Source organism: Phyllobates terribilis, unplaced genomic scaffold (genome assembly GCF_046119375.1).
Source record: "Phyllobates terribilis strain yellow unplaced genomic scaffold, ASM4611937v1 Scaffold_10__3_contigs__length_209671492, whole genome shotgun sequence".
NCBI classification, from domain to species: Eukaryota; Metazoa; Chordata; class Amphibia; order Anura; family Dendrobatidae; genus Phyllobates; species Phyllobates terribilis.
The window spans coordinates 108875122-108890383 of NW_027362770.1; the positions used below are offsets into that span (position 1 = coordinate 108875122).

At 45.7% G+C, this 15262-nt stretch overlaps 1 protein-coding gene across 2 annotated transcripts in view; it reads right to left on the minus strand.

Moving 5' to 3' along the window:
* Nucleotides 1-14842, minus strand: part of ARAP3 (ArfGAP with RhoGAP domain, ankyrin repeat and PH domain 3) — a 210975-nt gene extending 196133 nt beyond the window's left edge. For both annotated transcript variants that reach the window (XM_073649737.1, XM_073649735.1), the window contains exon 1: nucleotides 14620-14842. The gene's annotated coding sequence lies outside the window, so the exon portion shown is untranslated. The remainder of the gene's footprint in view (nucleotides 1-14619) is intronic.
* Nucleotides 14843-15262: the final 420 nt, after the last annotated feature.

A 15262-nucleotide genomic window follows, 5' to 3' on the forward strand; every position in this document is an offset into this window, starting at 1 on the left:
GGGTTCACTCAGGAGACCCGGGCGGGCGCCGCCCGGCGCTATGAGACCTGCCGCCAACAACTGGCAACGTTTGAGCGGGAGCGGAGAGAGAGGAAAGTGAAGGAGGAGTGGCTCCACATTAAAAACTTGGAGCAGAAGACAAGGACCCGCCAGGACCCCCCCCGTACAGCTCACGTTCCCCGAGTCACCGGGACTGTTGTTAAGTTTCACATGGCATGTGGCTGGGGCATCATCCAAGACCCGAAGACCATAAGCCAGGTGTTTGTAAACAGGAGCGACGTAGAGTCCCACCTACCGGAGGGGCACAGTGGACGGGACCTGGTGCCTGGAGATACCGTCACCTATACCAGGCATAAGGGAGTGAAGGGGTGGTACGCCCTTCATGTCCACCGGGTCAAGGAAGAAGAGGAGCAATCGTACCAGGAGGAGGAGGAGAAAGAGGGCCCGGACGGGTCTGAACCTGAGGAAGAGAAAGGAGCATGTGGAGCACACCGTTAATCGTAAACGGTAAAAGAGGAGATGTAAATAGTTACCCGACCGGGTATAAGGACTGTTGTGGGACTGTTTCCACTAAGAGTGTGGTCCCCGTTGGGACAGAAAGAGAACTGTTGCCTATTTTTGCCCTAATCCCTAACCTGACCGAGGACTGAGAGCGGTCATCCCTTCCCTCTACCTGGCCGAAGACTGAGAGCGGCCAGATCCCAAGATCCCAAGAACCCGAGAATTCAAGAATGTTTTATTTGAGAATGCCTTAATGTGAAATTTGATATGATGCCAAAGTTTTACATAGTGTTTTTTGTAAAAGAGTTCCGGTGGCATTAGCCAGCTGTTGAGAAAACCTCCCATAAAGGGATGGATGAAAGTTGATGTGTTTTATGTGTACGTACACTTTAAAAATTGTTTTTACTCTATTTCAGCCCGAGGACGTGCTGTGGTTTACCAGGGGGGAATGTAGCACCCCGAGGGCTCGGCTGCTACAGGGGTATTGCACCTCGAACCAGAGGATGGAGTGTGGACTAGAACTCAGCTGCATGCACCACATACATCCCATTTCCGGGGGACAGATCAACGGTACTCCCACCAGTTAGATGTGCAGGTACGACAGCGTCTGTCCCTGGCTGGAGTTGGAGGGGGGGAGGAATATCCCAGTGGTGCAGGAGCAGAGAGGGGAGGGACTCTGGGCATAGGAAGGAGCCCATTGGTGGCTAGTCACCTGGGCTCGGGTGTCAGAGGGAGTATAAAAGGTGGGCACCATCTTAGGAGTTCAGTCAGACAGAAGAAGAGGAGAAGAGTAGTGACAGGGAGCAGCAGCCCTGTCTGGGTGCTGCTCCTGAAGGGAGCAAGAGAGAGAAAGACAAGAGGAAAGGAACAAGGAACAAGGAAGGAATGGAACCTGGAGAAAGGCCCAGAGACATGAAGGAAGAGGGAACCCGAACACGCTAGGAGTCAGCGGGTGAAGGGTTGGCAGATCAGGGTACCGGATCCCGAACTGGTGGAGGCCACTTATCCTCAGCCAGGAACCGGAGGTCGTGGCCACGTCTTGGCGCGACCACTCACTACACTCACCACGAAGGCACGCCACATAGGGGCAGGGAAACCGGAGATAGGTTTCGCCACCAGAAGGCCCGAGGAAGCTGGACATGGGTGGGTCCCTAGTGGGGACGGCCAGAGAAAGGAACGGAGAAAGGAGTTCAAGGTCACACTCTGGAACTGCCTGGGGGTTGGTCGAGCCCCGTACCTGGTGGACGCAGCACGGCTCGGGTCGTCATCACCTGCAGGACTGACACTGATAACATCTGTGAGTAAAGCATTGAAAACTGCAATCAGTCTCTGTGTTTCATCGCACTACCAGCACTAAAGGTACCGGGACGCCCTTTCTATCACTCCCTTCACCCGCACCAGCTGCCCTGAGGCCATACCTCTCCCGTTGGGGGTTATACCACCATTGCTGCACACATACCACCGGCCTCAGCGGACTGTTCTGCAGCGGCGGCCTTGCGACCGCAAATCAACGGGTGGCGTAGTCGACACTTAAACAACATCTACAAAGACTGCCACACACTTAGTTTGACCACCCTGGGCACGGACCGGGTCCCCGCCACTCGGAGACTACTACCCCCATCGGATCCGGCTCCGGGTATTCCCCCGCGCACACGTGCGCCGCACTACAGCACTGGCCCAGGGGGCGCGTCAAAGGCATGGGCTTAAATTTGTGTCCAGACAGAAGGGGGGAGGCTCCTTCTGCAGTCAGATGTCTTCCAGACACTCACAGGATTTTAGGAGAAGGAGAGGGAATACTATATACCTGGTCTCCTGAGACACAAAGAATATATAAATATTTCTTTATATATTTCTCAGGTTTAATTGTAATATGAGAAAAAATAAGAAAAATATCAAAAGAGCTGGAAAATGTTGGGAGTAATTTTCCTTTTTTTTTGTGTATTTTCTATGCGTCAAATTACAATTCTAGAGAATAACGGGATACATAACCTAATATTTGTCATACTGCTGAAAGCCAATGATTTTTAAAGGATTTAAAAAATAAATAAAAATTTTATCCAGCAACAGCACCACTCTAGTCCGTTGGCTGTGTCTGGTATTGCAGCTCAGCTTTATTTCCTTGATATACCACAACACTAGACACAACCTGTGGACAAAAGTGCCGGAAAAAGGTCAACTATATTTTTTCATTCTTAAAAACAACCATATAGATATTTCTCATCGGATCTTTTGTAAAGTGACAATCCACTAACGAAGGTAAGGAAAAAAAAAGGGGGAAAAAAGTCTTAACTGATCTGGAAGCTTTGAAGAGCAATCTAGAATCCAGACGTTTTAGCCTCTTGGACCATGATAGATGTCATAAACGATCTCGCTAAGTAATGTCAATAGTAAAAATAGTGATATTCTCCTTTAAGCTCATTAAAAAGACATTATATTTAAGGTCGCTTACAGTCATCTTGTACATAAGTAGTAAAAAGCAGCTGGGATTAGGTGTAACCACATGAAAGGCTCTTGTTAGAGATCAGACACTTCTAAGGGAGGGGACATCTAACGCGGTTCCTTTATGCTTCATCTACTTTATACAAGGCTCTATGCAGTAAAGTTGGAGAAGCCTCATACAAGACGGGGTCTAAAAACAAACATGATATGACTCCAGTAGATCTAACATGAACAATGTGCTCAGTCTTACATCTCATTCAGGCGTATTGAAAAAAAAAATGAAAAAAACTTTTTTTCCTATCCCTCGCCCACTGTTCACAGGTCTTTGAAATTGACTCCCACTACAAATATACAAGGATCTATTATTTTGGCTTCTGTACCGTGTTCTTGTTTTATGGCTTGGCTTGGCCCAAAAAAACATGTCGACACTTGCTCACAGCCTGAACTTGATCAGTGTTACTAGGAATGCCGTCCATCATGGAAGCCGCATGAAGGAAGGTTCTTAAAGCATCAGAAAAAAAATTGCTAGCATCCTTGTCTGTAGGAAGGTCTCATTGAATAGACAGGTCAGGACAATGGAGAGGTTTGTGGTCTCTAGTTTCCTCAATAAGGTGACTCAAGATATTCTACAGCTGGCCATACATATTACATGGCTGTCGGCCGAACCATGCTTCAATCAATCATTCGGCGGACAGCCATCTCAGCTGTCTCTCCCATACACAGGTCGACCACTCCTGTGTTTTCTATGAGAAAGTCATCGACTGACACGTTGGTTGGCGGCTTATCTCAGGGAGAACAATGCGATGGGCAGTCTGAATCTGGACATTTGTGATCAATATCTCTTTGGACCATCAGTCGGTCACCATCAGCAGAACCAAGCGATATCGGCAGGTTCAGGCGACATTTGTCTAATATGCATAGGGCTCTAGCAAAGCTGTAGACATCTTCATTGTCCATCTAAGAAACCTGATACACAACAGATAGCAGTCTCCAGATTCCTCTATACATAGGAGGAATACTCTGTGCTCCTGTGTTCTCTGCGAGAGAGTTACTGCCAGACTCCTCTGGAGGACAGGTATTTCATGGAGAATAGAAGGATCAATAGTCCAACATCAGATATGCTAGATCTTTATCATGCCCAACAATATCTGTTGGGAGAGAGTCGAGAGGTGCCCATACACCATAGACCACGGGTCCCCAACCTGTAGCTCGGGAACCACATGTGGTTTGCGGTCCCATGAATTGTGGCTCGCGGCTGTCTGCCAGCTTGGTGCATTAGCTTTAGGTCCAGCAAAAAGGTATGAGGAGCACATCTCAAAATGATGAATTTTGTGAGTAGCCCTGTACAACAGAGAAGCACTTAATGCACATATATTGGTCTTAGGGGTTTAGAGAGTATGGTATGCTGGAGGAGGTGCTTGAAGTTGCATGTGACAGTGTGTTGGGAGTGCTTGATGGGAGAATATTGAATGGGGGTATTGTGGGAACCCCTGGATCTTGGTATACTGCTTCGGGGCAATTTGTGGTGGAAAGCTTTGGTTATCATTTTACCCGTAATGGGGGCTTAGGTTGCCACTACTGTGAGGGCACTGGATGTGGACCCTCTCTCAGAGCTGAATGTGGCTCTCAAGGTCTGAATGGTTGGGGACCACTTCCTTAGACACTCAGCCGAGCCTACAGATGTTGGTGGGTTCAGCAGACATTAGTCTGAGATGTGTGGGGGCCTTAAGTCATGAGTTTAACTGGTTAGAGACATGAGACTTTCCCCAGAACATCCATCTACCTGACACCACCATGAATTGTAAGGGTAGACAAAGTCCCTTATGGAGCAATGATAATACTACATAGCACCGCCTGTGCCAGCCCATTCTTCCTTGCAAAGGAATAAGAGGATTTGGTGGCTCTAGATGTCAGGGGAGAATATGGGGGGAGTATTCTGGGGCATTATTAACGACAGGAGCACTGTGGGGACATTATTACTGAAAGTGACACTAATGGATCAAGGGACACATACGTGGCATTATTAGTGAAGAGGGCACTCTGAGGTATTATTACTGATGGGGTCATTCTGTAAGTGTTATCAAATATTACTGGAGGGGGCAAACAAGGGGCTTTTGTGTGGAGGAGACACTCTAAGAGAATTATTATTGAAGGGGGCACTCTGGGGGCATTATTACTAAAACCACAGAATTGGGGGTAGCAGTAGGAGTTTCTGTAGGTTGGGAATAAATGATGATGGTGCTGGAAATGTGAGAAGTAAAATGTGTCTTGTATTCCAAACTCTATAGATAGAAGTCATCATGGAGTCATCATCTGGGAGATACGGAAAAGATGAGAAAAGACTTCGGCTCCAATCAGAAACAAGGTCAACTGTAAGTCACTATTCTGTATATAACTGTAATCACTTATTCAGGACAGTTATCTACCGCTATATGGCACTTTATGGTGGTAATATCAGTTTTTTTTATTAGAAGTAGTAGTCTACGGTGATATTTTTGACAATTTTGGTCTTCATGTAGTGTGATTTATTCCAGAGAATGGTCATTTACTCACTGTGAAATGGTCATGGTGTTACAGTATTATTTTGTCCTAATTTAGTGGTATGATTGGTAATAATGGTCTTTGTATAGTTTTTTTTTAATCAGTATATGGGTATTATCTAGTCCTGGTATAGCAACAACAGTGCTCACATGTATGTATATAATTGTATATGTATAATTTATTTTTACGTGCCGGGGGTGTATGGGGAGTCATGATGCTTGGTGCTTGTACCCCTGATCTTTTAAGACCCTAACCCCCTGGTCTGGTTGGGTTCCGGACTGTTGCCAGTTATGTAACCGCTGGCAGATTAGGACAGATTTGGGAGAACAGAGCTGATTACATATAATGCTTGAGTCCAGCTGATGGCTCCCACAGGACATCAAAAGGAAATTTCCCACGGCATTGCACGATTCACTTGCAAGGAAAGAGTTTAAGATAATAACATAATATCAAGGGATTGTTAATTTTGCAATGTTCTATGTAAATCCTTAAAGGGAATTTGTCACCAGGGTTTTTCTACCTCATCTGAGAGCAGCATAATGTAGAAAAAGAGACCCTGATTCCAGCGATGTATCACTTAGTTTACTGGGTGCAGCAGTTGTGACACAATCACAGTTTTTAGATAGCCTGTAGCAGAACTCAGAAAGCTAACCCTGGGAACACCCCTGATTGGCAGCTCTCCGTGCACAATGTATATTGACAGTAAGCTAATAATTAGTGCTGAAGGTGTGGTCGGACCAAGGCTCACGTGAGCTGTAGTCCAGGCAGTGATAATCTCCTGGTGATAAAACATATATTGTAACAGCAACCGCACACAGCCTAATAAGTGACACATCTCTGAATTGTGTGTCTCAGCCCCTACCTCATGCTGTCCTCATATTATATAGACAAAACTGCTGACAGATTCCATTTAACGGGTTGTTCCCCTCTTCTTACAATAGTAGCCAGAAGGATTGTATGTTTATAAAATATAGGCCCCTGTTACGGGTCCGGGTGGTGGAACCTCTGTGCATTTATGCAAGGAGGGACCAGAGGGGTGTAATTAAGTGCCTACTCTGACCGACCCAGGTCACATAGCGGCTTAGTCGACTCCGTGAACCAGGGAGGGACCGGGCAGGTGGACCAGGTGCCACTCTGGGACCGACCTTGTGTGAGAGCAAATGACTCCCGCGGGTCAGAGGGCAGGAACTGACCAGTACAGCGGATGAGCACGGCAAGTAGACTGGCTGGTGGTCCGGGTAGACAAGCAGGCGCGTACAGCAGGTAACTTGGCAGGTGCTCCGGGTAGGCAGGCTGGCGGGCACGGCAGGTAACTGGCAGGTGCTCTGGGTAGGCAGGCTGGTGGGCACGGCAGGTAGACAGACTGGCGGGCAGGACTGTTGGACACACTAGCGGGCAGGACTGTTAGACAGACTGGTGGGCAGGACTGTTAGACAGACTGGAGGGCAAGGGACCTGAGGACTGAGGAGAGTGTTAGCACTCAAACAACAATCTTGCACAGGCACCTCCATTTTGGAGGAGGTGCTTAATATAGGGGCAGTTCTCCGGCCACTGGCCTGGGACTCTTTAGGATGGCGCGTGCAGCCCGTTAAAGAGGGAGGGAGCGCGCCCTAAGCGCAGTGCCGGGAAGCTGCGCGCAGTGCGCGCCTCAGCAGCTGAAGAACAGGAAGACGCCAGACCGGGGCCGCGGCAGTGAGGGGAACGGTGTCTCTGCCCGGCAGGAGGCAGAGACGCCGATGCTACAGTCCTCATACACATTATACTAAGGTACTTGGGCGGTCACATATTGGGCACTATGGTAGCCATTCATTAGTTATCTGTGGCAATCATATATGTGGGTATTTTCATGGTCAATTAAAGGGAATCCGTCAGCAGGTGTTTTCTCCCTCATCTGAGAGCAGCGTAATGTAGGCAAAGAGAAGCTGAATCCATTGACGTATCACTTAGTTTACTGGGTGCAGCCGTTCTGGCACAATCAGAACTTTTAGATTTAGAATGAAGCAGAGCTGAGAAAGCTATCCCCGCCCACACCAGGCTCTCTGTGTACAGTGTCCATAGACAGTGAGGTGCTTATCACAGAAGAGGGCGTTTTTGGACTGGTCCAGCAATGTTAATCTCTTAGTGATAAATCCTTCACAGTTAGTAAACTACAGCACACATTTTGACAAGTGACACATCTCTGAATTCTGTGTCTCAGCCTCTATCTCCTGCTGTCTTCAGATTACATAGCAAAAGCCTTCTGACAGATTTCCTTTAAGCCCCGATACACTTTAGAATAAAATTTGGTCGAACTAAGTGACATTGGCGGCTCACCAACAAAGGTATATGGGGACCTACTGATTGCTACCTGATGGATGATGTCGGGGAAGAGAAAGATTCCGATGTTGGAACTTCAATGGCAATCCTTTTGTTTTCCCAGGAGATAAGCATTCTGCTAGCGGCTCTCATGGAGAACACCAGAAGGCTCGGCCGAGCACAAGGTTCCTATGTATGGGGGAGTCGGGAAAGATTGTCATTCGGCTGACAGCTATCTAATGTGTATGGGGGTCTTTACTTACTTATTCTCACATGGTTAACATACGATGTCCCAGTGCTTCCATTCGAGTAGTCACTAATGGGACTAGAAGTGATGACATCCAGTCTACACAGTCATTGATTTCCTCCAAAGACTGATAGGGAATTAGATTGTGAGCCCAATGGGGACAGTGATGATAATGTCTGTAAAGTGTTGTGGAATTAATGGCGCTATATAAACAATGCATGATAAATAATTAAAGGTCACATACTCTACAGAGGAATGTAAAGGAACATATACATTTATATTGGAGGTTGTTAATGTTAACACCATGAGCGCTAATCTTATACAAGTATTCCTAATGGAAATACAACACAGACTGTTTAGCAAACTGAGGTTCAGGAAAAGTTGACAATTGGCACACTTTTACGAAAATGCCCATAAAACTATACAAGACAAAAGCATGTTACCCTCGAAATCTAATATAGAGAAAGCTTTGAACTAATTACCAGATGTGCACGGATAATATAAGAAAAGTAAAAGTATGTGTGAGATTAAGTACATTTTCAATAAAAAAATAAAATAATGTTTAATGCTGAGTTCCCGCATATTGGCATTTGTGGTAGCGCCCCCTAGTTTTTCTAAAGCGTCCTGATTCCGACATTCAACTTCACCAGCAGGTAGAGGAGAACATACAAGCTTGGTGCATTTTCATGTGCTAGAATACCTCCTTCTGATGGGGCAAACTGAAGAAACTAGTAAAGAGATTGGCCACAACTTTTTCATTGATGGCCTATCCTTAGGATAGGCTATTAATATCTGATTGGTGGGGTTGTAACACCCGGCACCCCCTACATTCAGCTGTTACATTTGAATAGGAGGTGGATCTGCAGCATCTGGAAGCGACCACTATAGAAATGATGGAGAACATCGGATGGCTACAAAAGAGGAATCATTTTGTAATTTTGATTAGGGGACAAGTCCCCATATATATATATATTTATATATATATATATATACAGTACAGACAAAAAGTTTGGACACACCTTCTCATTTAAAGATTTTTCTGTATTTTCATGACTATGAAAATTGTACATTCACACTGAAGGCATCAAAACTATGAATTAACACATGTGGAATTATATACTTAACAAAAAAGTGTGAAACAATTGAAAATATGTCTTATATTCTAGGTTCTTCAAAGTAGCCACCTTTTGCTTTGATGACTGCTTTGCACACTCTTGGCATTCTCTCTCTTTATTTTTACCATATTCATAAGATGGGAAAAAACATTTAATGTTTGGAATAACTTGTGTCTAAGTAAAGGGTCACACAATGTTTTTTAGGCATTGGCATATATGACACTGTAAGTTCATTCACAAGCTGGGAATTGTGTCCATAAGATGGACAAGAGGATACGGTTGCGTGAATATTCCCCTTGGTTCACCCAACAGATCCCTGACAAAAGCAAAGATCAAAATGGGGCTGCCATCATAATGTTGAGTTTTGCCATGTAGGACATTAGGGCCTGGTGACTGTCTCCCTCTACATCTCCTCGGTTCCACCTTTGTCCCAACTTCACATTTTAGCTAACAATATAGTTTCTCTGGATCGGGAGGTTTTGCTATTTCTACCCACCCAGTATAGGACCAACTAATGCCAGGGGCTCTGTTCTGTCTGTAGGAAAGGTGCCCCCATCTAATCATGGAAGGTTGAAATATGGAGGTCACAATGTTGTCCACGTGGTAAGCAAGTGCCAGGCTCAGTAAGCCACAAGAGGTGGTTTCTTTCGAGAGTGTAGCTATGGGGTCCGCGTTGAGGCCATCCTCTTTGTCCCATATCATTGTACCCAGTGTCAGGGGGAAGAAGAGGAGCACTATCAGACTAAAAAAGTCTAAGTAACCACAAAAAACAGCGTTTCATCAGATTCTTGGCTTCACCCTAAAAAGGGAAGTTAAAGCACATGCAAAATAAAGAAGAATGCTGGTAATACGTGGCATCTCATGATGAACGCCACCACTGTGTGTGACCCGGGGGTCAATGCACGGCTGCAACTCATAATCAGTCCTAAAAACTCCCCTGAAACAATAGTGCCCTGTGCGGACATAACGGGCTCGCTCTAGAACCAAAGGGTTAAACTCGAAACAGGAGACTGTTCTCTGACTTGGCAAAAGTTTAATCAGTGGCATCCTGTAACTCTCGGAGGTCAGAGATCACGCTGGTTTTAGTGCATGTCCAGTTACCATTTTTCTTTTCCAACTGTACAGTGCTATTTCCTGCAGAAAGAATAGTGGGCTTATTTTAGGAAATCCCTTTTTCTTCCTTTTCGACTTTCTACGCCGAGATTGTGGATAAAGATGTCTATTATGCTTAGATTAGGTTTTCCCTGTGTGATATGAAATATGGAAATGGCTCATTAATACCATGAATGTCATCACATACATAAACGGTTGTCCGCGAAGTACCCTGGAATAGATGTATGTAAGGGTGTTAGGGCAGGGTAAAGGTCTCACAAGATTGTGAGCACTTGTGAGGGGTGTAACTGGGCATTCACCCTATTTAAGAAAGCCAAGATGTTCAACAGGGCAAACCAGAGGTGAAGAATCGCCATATAGGTGTTAGTGGTAAATCAGGGGTATCACTAAATGTTGGGGGCTTCTGGCCACCGATCAGCACTGAATGTGCACGATGGTGCTTTCTTTGTAGGAATTCTCTGACTTGGGATCCCACAATCATAAAGTGATGGCATTTTCATTATGCCATAACTTATGGGAATACCCTTGATTTTCAGCAGTGCTGGTGAGGATTCAATGGAACCTACTGAGAATAGGTCACTAGAGATCTGATTGTGGCCCAGCAGCGCTGGTGACAATTCAATGGAACCCACTGAGAAGTGTTCACTAGAGATCTGATTGTGGCCCAGCAGCACTGGTGACGATTCAATGGCACCCACTGAGAAGTTGTCACTAGAGATCTGATTGCCGTCCAGCAGCACTGGTGACGGTTCAATGGAACCCACTGAGAAGAGGTCGCTAGAGATCTGATTGCCGTCCAGCAGCACTGGTGACGATTCAATGGAACCCACTGAGAAGAGGTCACTAGAGACCTGATTGTGACCCAGCAGCACTGGTGACGATTCAATGGAACCCACTGAGAAGAGGTCACTAGAGACCTGATTGTGACCCAGCAGCACTGGTGACGGTTCAATGGAACCCACTGAGAAGAGGTCGCTAGAGATCAGATTGCCGTCCAGCAGCACTGGTGACGGTTCAACTGAACCCACTGAGAAGAGGTCACTAGAGATCTGATTGCCGTCCAGCAGAACTGGTGACGATTCAATGGAACCCACTGAGAAGAGGTCACTAGAGACCTGATTGTGACCCAGCAGCACTGGTGACGACTCAATGGAACCCACTGAGAAGAGGTCACTAGAGACCTGATTGTGACCCAGCAGCACTGGTGACGATTCAATGGCACTCACTGAGAAGAGGACACTAGAGATCTGATTGCCGTCCAGCAGCACTGGTGACGATTCAATGGAACCCACTGAGAAGAGGTCACTAGAGATCTGATTGTGGCCCAGCAGCACTGGTGACGATTCAATGGAACCCACTGAGAAGAGGTCACTAGAGATCTGATTGTGGCCCAGCAGCACTGGTGACGATTCAATGGAACCCACTGAGAAGAGGTCACTAGAGACCTGATTGTGACCCAGCATCACTGGTGACGGTTCAATGGAACCCACAAAGAAGCGGTCACTAGAGAAATGATTGTCGCCAGTTTATCAGTAAAATCTCTACCATGACGATTCCTTTAAAAAGGTTAAAGGGGCTTTCCGAGCTTTTATAAGGGTCCTCTTCATTTTTTGAGAAAATGCCATGTTTTCAGTGTCCCTTTTCCTACTTTTTTTTTTCATAACACTGCCAGCTGATTCCAGGGAGTCAACAGAAGGGTAATAAACTCACCCACTCATACACACATCGTGGTTTATTTCAGGAATGGACAAAGAAAGAAGAAAGAAGCCCCTGAGGAAGAACAGTATGAGGGCCCTTTGCAGTCCCATAGCTCATCATATTGTACCCATATGTTTCTGTGGCAGAAGCCATTCCAGACACATCAACAGCCAGGTAGTTTTCTACCTCTGTTCATTATCTCAGATGGCTACAAGCTTTTCATATATTGGTGACACATACTTTATGTGAAAACTTCAAAGGTCACGACTTCTCCAGATGATGCAAGAACATGGAGAAGAACCAGCACTCGGATCCTGGAGTCATCCATCACTCATAAAAACAATGCAATAAGGGCATAGGTGCACATGAAGCTCCGGTCTGCACAATGAGCATCTAAAATAACGTATCAAAAGGTGGGAAAAATGTAAACTGTCTAAAAATTGGCAGCTGACGCACTGATTTCTCATCTGATACAACCTAGGAGCCTTCATAATGTTCATCATTGTATCTACACAATTCAGTAAATATTGAAAGAATGTATCACAGGAACCAGAAGAAAACCTGGATCTACTCATGAAGCCACCAATCAGAACTACAGCACATACATCAGGCCCAACCATCCTCAGATCAGGCCATGCATTATCAGACCACCAATCAGAACTACAGCACATACATCAGGCCCAACCATTCTCAGATCAGGCCCAGGCATTATCAGACCACCAATCAGAACTACAGCACATACATCAGGCCCAACCATTCTCAGATCAGGCCCAGGCATTATCAGACCACCAATCAGAGCTACAGCACATACATCAGGCCCAACCATTCTCAGATCAGGCCCAGGCATTATCAGACCACCAATCAGAACTACAGCACATACATCAGGCCCAACCACTCTCAGATCAGGCCCAGGCATTATCAGACCACCAATCAGAGCTACAGCACATACATCAGGCCCAACCATTCTCAGATCAGGCCCAGGCATTATCAGACCACCAATCAGAGCTACAGCACATACATCAGGCCCAACCATTCTCAGATCAGGCCCAGGCATTATCAGACCACCAATCAGAACTACAGCACATACATCAGGCCCAACCATTCTCAGATCAGGCCCAGGCATTATCAGACCACCAATCAGAGCTACAGCACATACATCAGGCCCAACCATTCTCAGATCAGGCCCAGGCATTATCAGACCACCAATCAGAACTACAGCACATACATCAGGCCCAACCATTCTCAGATCAGGCCCAGGCATTATCAGATTCTGTCTAAACAGCAGATAGGATCCATATCAGATCAGACCAAATTATTACCATACTAACCCAGAAACAATCAAAATCAATTAAATTCCAAAAACAATGAGATCCCCAATTAGTGTTAGCTCAGACCCAAAAGTTATCATATCAGACACAAGTCCAATCAGTATCAGATACGATACAACTGTTACCAGATCAGGCCCAGGCATTATTAGAGTCCGACTACCCAGTAGATTGGATCCATATCAGATCAGACCCAATCAGTAACAGATCAGACCAATTTATTATCATACTAACCCAAGGACAATCAGAATCATTAAGTTCCCCAAAAAATGAGCCCCCCCAGTTATTATTAGAACAGACCCAAAAAAATATTATATCAGACATAAGAACAATCAGTATCAAATCAGATCCAATAGTTACCAGATCAGGCCCAGGCATTAGATTGTGACTAACTATCAGATCAGATCAGAGCTAATCATTATCAGATCCAGGCTCAATCAGCATCAGATCAAACCATTATTATTAAAATCATAATAGATGAGACTAAACCATTATTAGATCAGACCCATGAAAGAAAAGCAATCATTATCAGATCAGATCAGACCGAGCCATTAAATAAGACACAACTATTATCAAGTCTGAACAAGACCCATTCAAAACCATGTCACCCTCAAATATCAGATCATATCCAATCTTTACCTGATCTGATCCAATTATATAAGTCCCCATGATTATCAGATCAGACCCATCATAATCAGGTCAGACCGATCACATTCAAACCTTGTCAGATTAGATCCAATCTTATCAGCCCTGACCCAATTATAGAAGACCCAGTCATTATCATGTCAGGACTCAATCATTATCAGATCAGCTCCAGACTTTATCCAATCACTATCAGGTCAGATCCAATAAGACTGAGATCGCATTCAATGTGATCAGACCAGACCCAATCTGAATGAGATTATATTCACACATCATTGGATCACAACCGATCTTTAACAGATCAGACCCAATTAGAATTATCACCTCCCACCATTATCAGGTCCAATCTTCAGTAGATCCAACCTAATCGTTTTGGGTCCTAAATAAAAAGTTAGCAGCCCTGATACAATCTACATATCTATAAGGATTTGTGATCAGATAAGATCCACTAGAAGGAATAAGAAGATTTTCTATGCCATAATGAAATAAATGACCAAGGTCTATGTGTCAACACAAACTACCACACATAGACATGCAAGACACAGATGTAGCAGAGCTGAAGATGTCATGTCACTACAGCTTTTGTTTCCTGCATCCATCATGAAGTCTGATGTAAAATCCACAGACAACGAGCACATGGGGCGATCACTGCGACCACCTCAGCTCTGCTACATCCAACATAGAAGGATAGAGATGTACTGACCTCGGGGGGAGCCAGGATCGCGCCTGCAGCCTGCTCTGTCCGGATGATCCTGTACACGGCTGCGGATCAGCCTCTGTGGTCACAGTCCACACCCAGCGGTCACAGCACGAGCAGCTCCAGCCGGGATCCCCGCTAATTACCGGCAGTGAGAGCCGCACAGGAGCCGCTGAGCCTTATCATGGGGGAGGACGGGAGAAGATGTGTGAGCGCCTCACCCCTCCTGTGTCTGTGCTGGTGACGAGCGCACACTGCCTCCTCTCATGGGCTGCAGGCTGTGTGCAGTATATAGGGGTATATAGGGTCTGTGCTATAGCAGAGAGCAGTATATAGGGGTATATAGGGTCTGTGCTAGAGCAGAGAGCAGTATATAGGATTATATAGTGTCTGTGCCATAGAAGAGTGCAGTATATAGAGTCTGTGCTATAGAGGTGTACAGTATATAGGAGTATATAGGGTCTGTGCTGGTGATGAGCGCACACTGCCTCCTCTCATGGGCTGCAGGCTGTGTGCAGTATATAGGGGTATATAGAGTCTGTGCCATAGAAGAGTGCAGTATATAGAGTCTGTGCTGGTGACGAGCGCACACTGCCTCCTCTCATGGGCTGCAGGCTGTGTGCAGTATATAGGAGTATATAGGGTCTGT